The 6,341-nt window shown below is 38.5% G+C and overlaps 1 pseudogene; it reads left to right on the forward strand.

Moving 5' to 3' along the window:
* The first annotated feature begins 1,948 nt into the window (after nt 1-1,948).
* On the forward strand, nt 1,949-2,909 carry LOC129137664 (tRNA-uridine aminocarboxypropyltransferase 2-like; annotated as a pseudogene).
* Nucleotides 2,910-6,341: the final 3,432 nt, after the last annotated feature.

Here is a 6,341-nt window from a genome sequence, read left to right on the forward strand (position 1 = left end):
CATGGCAGACCAGTTTCTGTGGTTCTGTTGGCCAAGAAATGTGACCATGGGAGGATGAATGCAGAAACAGCAGCCTCAAGATGGGCCAGATCTACATGGAACATAGTTTTGTAGGATAAATTGAAACATCAGCAAAAGAAAATGTAAACTTTGATGAAGCCTCCAGGTGCCTGGATGCCAAATAGACAAATACAGAATATAAGAAAACACAATAAGAGTCATTGGCCCCGTGCCTATTTGGCATCATTGCAAGAAACCTGGGGTAGTGATAGTGGACGTATTTAGAGAGTGAGGCATAAGCTCACCTAAACAGCCCAGAAAATGTTTACTATGAGAGTAAGAAGGAAGAACACAAGTGGATATACGAGGAGTCCTTGCAATCTGGCCCATCAGTAAGTTTTTCATGTGTGCATCATTAGTCAAGAAAGTAGATCTGAAATTTTGGGGGGTCTTTAGTATAATCTTGGTGGAGTTGTAAAGTGGATTAAAAGTCTGAATTATATATATATCAAAGTGGCAGGTCTGGCAGTCATATTGTTGAACAGTATGGCTGATACATGAATAATGTATGTGTACATTCGTGTATGTGTGTATAACCAAGGGGAAGGGGTGGTCATGGTCAGAGACGTAAGACAAGAGGTCGGCGGGGGGAAGCTTGAGGGAGTGGTAGGGGAGGGCACTGGGGAGTGAGTGGGTCAAGGAGTTGACTAATAGGAAACAACTACCTCCAGGAGAAGGCAATAATCTCCATTAATTTTTATTATTTATTTTTTTTTTTTAGGGACAAGGTCTTGCTCTGTTGGCTGGGCTGGATTGCAGTGGTGTGATCACAGCTTACTGCATCACTGAACACCCGGGCTCAAAAGATTCTCTCACCTAAGCCTCCTGAGTAGCTAGGACTACAGACACCACCAACTCACCTGGCTAATTTTTAAAATTTTTGTAGAGATAGGGTATCACTACATTGCTCAGGCCGGTCTCAACTCCTGGGGTTAAGCAGTCCTCCCATCTTGGCCTCCCAAACGGCTCGAATAGGCAAAATTGAGCTGTTTAATGAGAAGCAGTGGGGATAATTATCCCCTTTCATAATGAGGTTCTATATAACAAGTCTTAATCCTTGAAGGGCCTATTCTAACTTAAATTGTGCCATATTAACTATTTTAAAGAGGGATTTATAGGGTCCCATTTTATCAAGCCATTTTTTAAGTGCCAAAATTTTAACTTTAGTTTATTATATGTTGTGTCAGAGAGTCTGTGTCCAATATGAGATACTTTAAAGCAATGGGTACAAAACTATGGGAAATTCAACCAAAGCAGTAAAGTGAGGGATAGTTATCCAAAATATTTTTTAACTTTAGTTACCTTTTTAAGATTAGAGGGCATACAATATTTAAATTTAATGAGAACCCCAAGTATAATATGTATTTTTTTGAGAAGGAGTTTCGCTCTTGTTGCCCGGGCTGGAGTGCAATGATGCTATCTTGGCTCACGGCAACCTCCGCTTCCCGGGTTCAAGTGATTCTCCTGACTCAGCCTCCCGAGTAGCTGGGATTACAGGCACCTGCCACCATGCCTGGCTAATTTTTGTATTTTTAGTAGAGACAGGGTTTCACCATGTTGGCCAGGCTGGTTTTGAACTCCTGACCTCAGGTGATCCACTCGCCTCGGCTTCTCAAAGTGCTTGGATTACAGGTGTAAGCCACCACGGCCCACTCCAAGTATAATTGGAGCCCCAGTATTGATTGAGTCCATGAAGTATGTCAGCTGGTATATTTTAGCAAATGCTAAAGTTAATTTAGACCTTATGTTGTAGAGACAAAAAATCTAATCAATGTCCTTTTATCTTTTTGTAATATAAATTCTTTGGTATATACATTCTGGATTTCTAATTGGGCCAAATTATGGACATTTGTTTTAATTTAGTTACTTATGTTATACCCATATCTATATGTACACATACAATCTATTCCTTAAGTCTATATTGAAATATTATATCGAAGGCCTGACCAGAGTGTCCGCCATGGAGTCGCAGAAAGAGGCGCGACCCCGTCACGCGACCGCCTGGGGCCTCAAGGTCTCAGACGCCAAACTACAAGGAGCAGCGGGAGGGCGGCGCAGTGCTGGCGACGGCTGCCCTGGGAACAGAGGCGGACGACGCTAGTGCGGGCGGGCTGTGGGAGCTGCAGGTGGAGCCGGCCGAGCTGAGGCCTGAGTGCAGCCGCTGCAAGCCGGCCTCAGAAAGTGTGTTTTTGTCCATTTCTCCCAGCGCACCCTTTGCATATCTCTACCTACTTGTGCATAATTCAGCATCCAGCAGAGGAAGACAAAATGCTGCGGACAGTTCCTCTACCAGCAGCATGCCTCCCCCAGGACAAGCGCAAAGTGAAGACTGGTCGTCGCTTCAGTGCAGAAAGAGATCCTGAACTTTCAACTGTTTGCCGGTAGTTTGGTACATTAATATTATATCCAGGGGCTGAAGCTGCTAATCTGGAAGAATTTATATTAGATTCTCCTGTTTATCCTTCTACAATCATCGTCATTGATGGTACACGGAGCCAGGCTAAGGACATTTTCTGTAAGAATTCCTTGTTCTGACACCCCCAAACAGGTGCAGTTAAAAACGAGCATTTCTAGTCAGTATGTAATTCGGATGCAGCCAATTAATAGATGTCTTTCTACACTGGAGTGTGCACCTGTTGCTCTTTCCATCTTGGAGAAAAATAATTACATACAAGAGACTTTGCTTCACCCTCTTGAAGCTTTATGCCCTTTCCAGATTTAGCATGGTGCCCAAAATTGACCTCAGCAAGCAACACCTTCTGAAAAATGGATTATATCCTAAACCAATGCCAAAGAACAAACACAAACTCAGGAAAATGAAACTATTAAAGAATAGTGTTAAAATTTAGTACAGTTGTTCTTTTGGTGTTAGCTTACCTGTCTCCATCTAACAATACCAAGTTAAGTTTTCATATAGTTTAGGTCTGTAGGTTTTTGACTTGCTAATGAGAATTGCATACTAATCTTGCCCAGAAGAAGGAAGTAAACCAAATATTCATAGAAACAAACAAACGAATGAAAATTCACTGGCTCACTGAAAAGCAAGATTTCATACTGTACTTGTTTTTAAACATGTGCCTCTAATAATACATGTTTTCAAACCCAAATTTAAAGTGTGATTTGTTGTTGAGCTGGGTTAGAAGTTCTTGCTTGTAAAATAGAAGGAAATCCTTGTGGTAGATTGGAACAGTATTGTTTCCATTAATGTTTATAAATAAGTAGGTGTAGACCAATAATATAAGATACCTACATCAATTTGCAGTCCTAACTTTATAGTTTGAAATAAGTAGCAAAAGAAAATTATGATAATTAAGTAATTCATTATTTTGTAAGACACTATAAAGGAATAAGAAAACTTTATTGTTAGGGGCTAAATTTGAATTTAGCTAATATGATTTAAGTGTTCTATTAATTGCCCTGATTTTTAAAGAGGTACATGTAATTTTGAAATAGCACACATTTTCATTTGCAATCACTCTGGGGATAAATTTTTATTTTTCAGTGTTCATTGAACAGGCTTATTGACTATGGTAAACTTATTTTATTGAAGTTTTCAACCGGAAAATAGTAAGTGGAATATGATACAACTGTTATTTTCAGAACATATTTCTTTAGGGCTATTTAAAATAACCTTTTTAAAGGGCAAAAACTTTCAATTTGAGAGAACAGATTCCTCTCCTCTGTGGGAAAATATTGGCTGAGATTTTGTATAGAATAAGAGACATGTATGTAACATATATTTATATTCAGCATAAGTCTACTGCAATCATGTACACATCTTAGCAAGAAGAGAGGATTTTGTTTAGTCTTTGTTTATGACTTCTACAGTTTCCTGTATCTAGTGTTAAGTTGTAAGGAAAAACTAAACATGCAATTTAAAGGTAAACTTGATAACTATTTATGGAACATAAGCATACACCAATGGTTATTTCTCACAGTTCTCATGCGCATTTGTTTATTATTTACTTGGATTAGGCTCATTAAAAACCATAATGCTGGTCACAATTAGAATGCTAATATTTGGGGAAGCTATGCAGAAAATATTTTAAAATATTAAAAGTTAGAGTGCTATCTTCTGTTGTTGATTTATTTTTGGATTTAAAAACAAATTAGGGCTGGGCCCAGTAGCTCACACCTGTAATCCCAGCACTTTGGGAGGCTGAGATGTGAGAATTGCTTGAGCCCAGGAGTTTGAGACCAGCCTGGGCAACACGGTGAGACCCCCAACTCCACACAAATTTTTTTTTTTAATAATTAGCCAGACATGGTGGTGTGCACCTGTGGTCTCAGCTGCTTGGGAGGCTGAGGCAGGAGGATTGCTTGGGTCCAGGAGGTCGAGGCTGCAAGGAGCTGTGTTTATTCCACTGCACTCCAGCCTGGGTTACAGAGTGAGACCTATCTCCATAAATAAATAAACAAATTAGCTCATTTACAGTGTAAAACACCTAATATAAGATGATTATTTGGTGCTCTAGAAAAGAAATAGCATATAATACTATATAATATAGTTTCTTAACAAGTGGGGCTAAAAATCATTTTATAGTAATTTTTCACATTGATATTAAACTTCATGAGTTTCCTTTAGTCATTATTATTGTTTAAAAAGAAAACTCCCCCCACCCCTAATATACCATTTTGTATCTCAAAATTTTACTTTGTTGATTTTTAAAGAGTAATTTCTACTTTTATCTTTTAAATAAAACATTTTTGTGTATTTTTCAAGACAAAAAGCTTAACATTTAGTGTTTTTGGAAATGTATTAACATTTTCTTGAAGTATGTATAGTCTTCCAAATTATTTTACTGATCTGTTAACGCACTTTACTTGTTTTTAACTTATTTTTTCATGACCCCTTTACAAGGTGAGTCCATTTAATCATCTGTGGTATAAAATGCTTCTCTAGCCACCTGTTCTCATTAAACAGTTTTAAGTAAGTTTTAAAAGCCATTCTTTTAATTACTAAAAGTTCTCAAAGTGTGTAGTATTATGTGAATATTTTAACTGAAAATTTAATCAGGCTTTTAAAAATTACTTTTTTGTTGTATTAGTTGGCTTCTAAATTCAGATTCTTTATATTTGCTTGATTTTCCTGGAAGTTCCAGGCTCTATGAATTTGTAGCTGATAGTAGAGGCTTTACTTGTGTACCCCAAATGCACTTTGATGTGGTGTAGATGGTTTTGTGAGTTATCTGAGCCATGTAACTCAGAGAATAGTATTTCCTTGTACATAAAGTGACCTCACTTTTAATCAGCCCATTTATGGTATGTTGAAATCACTGTGTGTAATGAGAGATACTGAGAGTTTCTCACACATATGAGTACAAAGGGTTGAGACTATATTATACAAAGTAAGTCACAGTGCATGGCAACTCTCTACAGGTTGGATTACAAGACTTCGTATGTGGAGTAAGATAATTATATTGGGAAAAATTATTTTCGCTAACTTTAAGACTCCAGAGACACTTTTCTCAGCCATGACCAGTAATGTTTTTAAAAGATTTTGGAAGGAATAGCTCCTCACTATACCACCAGTTCGTGATTTTAAGGGAGGAGACAACCCTCATACTGTCTTATGCCCAATTTCTGCCTCCAAAGAAAGAAGTAAAATCTAAAAGGCAGAAATGAAATCCACAAGCAGACAGCCTGGCCCCACATCCTGGGCCTGGTAGTTAAAGATTGACCCATGACCTAATCGGTTATGTTATCTATAGATTACAGACACTGTATAGAAAAGTACCATGAAAATCCCCGACCCTCTCATGCGGACCCCCTTAGAGTTGTGAGCCCTTAAAGGGACAGGAATTGCTCACTCGGGGAGCTCGGTTTTTGGAGACATGAGTCTTGCTGAAGCTCCTGGCTGAATAAAGCCCTTCCTTCTTTAACTCAGTGTCTGAGGGGTTTTGTCTGTGGCTTGTCCTGCTACAATTTATTTATTTATTTATTTTAAAGGGACAGGGTCTCCTTCTCTCAACCAGTTTGGAGTGCAGTGGTATAATCATGGCTCACTGCTGGCTTGAACTTCTGGGCTCGAGTGTTCCTCCTGCCTCAGTCTCCCAAGTAACTAGAACCTCAGCCCCACACTCAGCTAATTTAAAATTTTAATTCCATTTAATTTTTGCGGAGATGGGGGTCTGACTATGTTGTTTAGGCTGGTTCTGAACTCCTGGCCTCGAGAGATCCTTCTGCCTTGGCCTCTCAGTTAATAAATTAGATAGAACACTTCTGTATAATTTATTCAGCTTATTCATCACATATTTCCAACTGTTGCTCCAAATAGGTTT

Source organism: Pan troglodytes, chromosome 19, assembly GCF_028858775.2.
Source record: "Pan troglodytes isolate AG18354 chromosome 19, NHGRI_mPanTro3-v2.0_pri, whole genome shotgun sequence".
NCBI classification, from domain to species: domain Eukaryota; kingdom Metazoa; phylum Chordata; class Mammalia; order Primates; family Hominidae; genus Pan; species Pan troglodytes.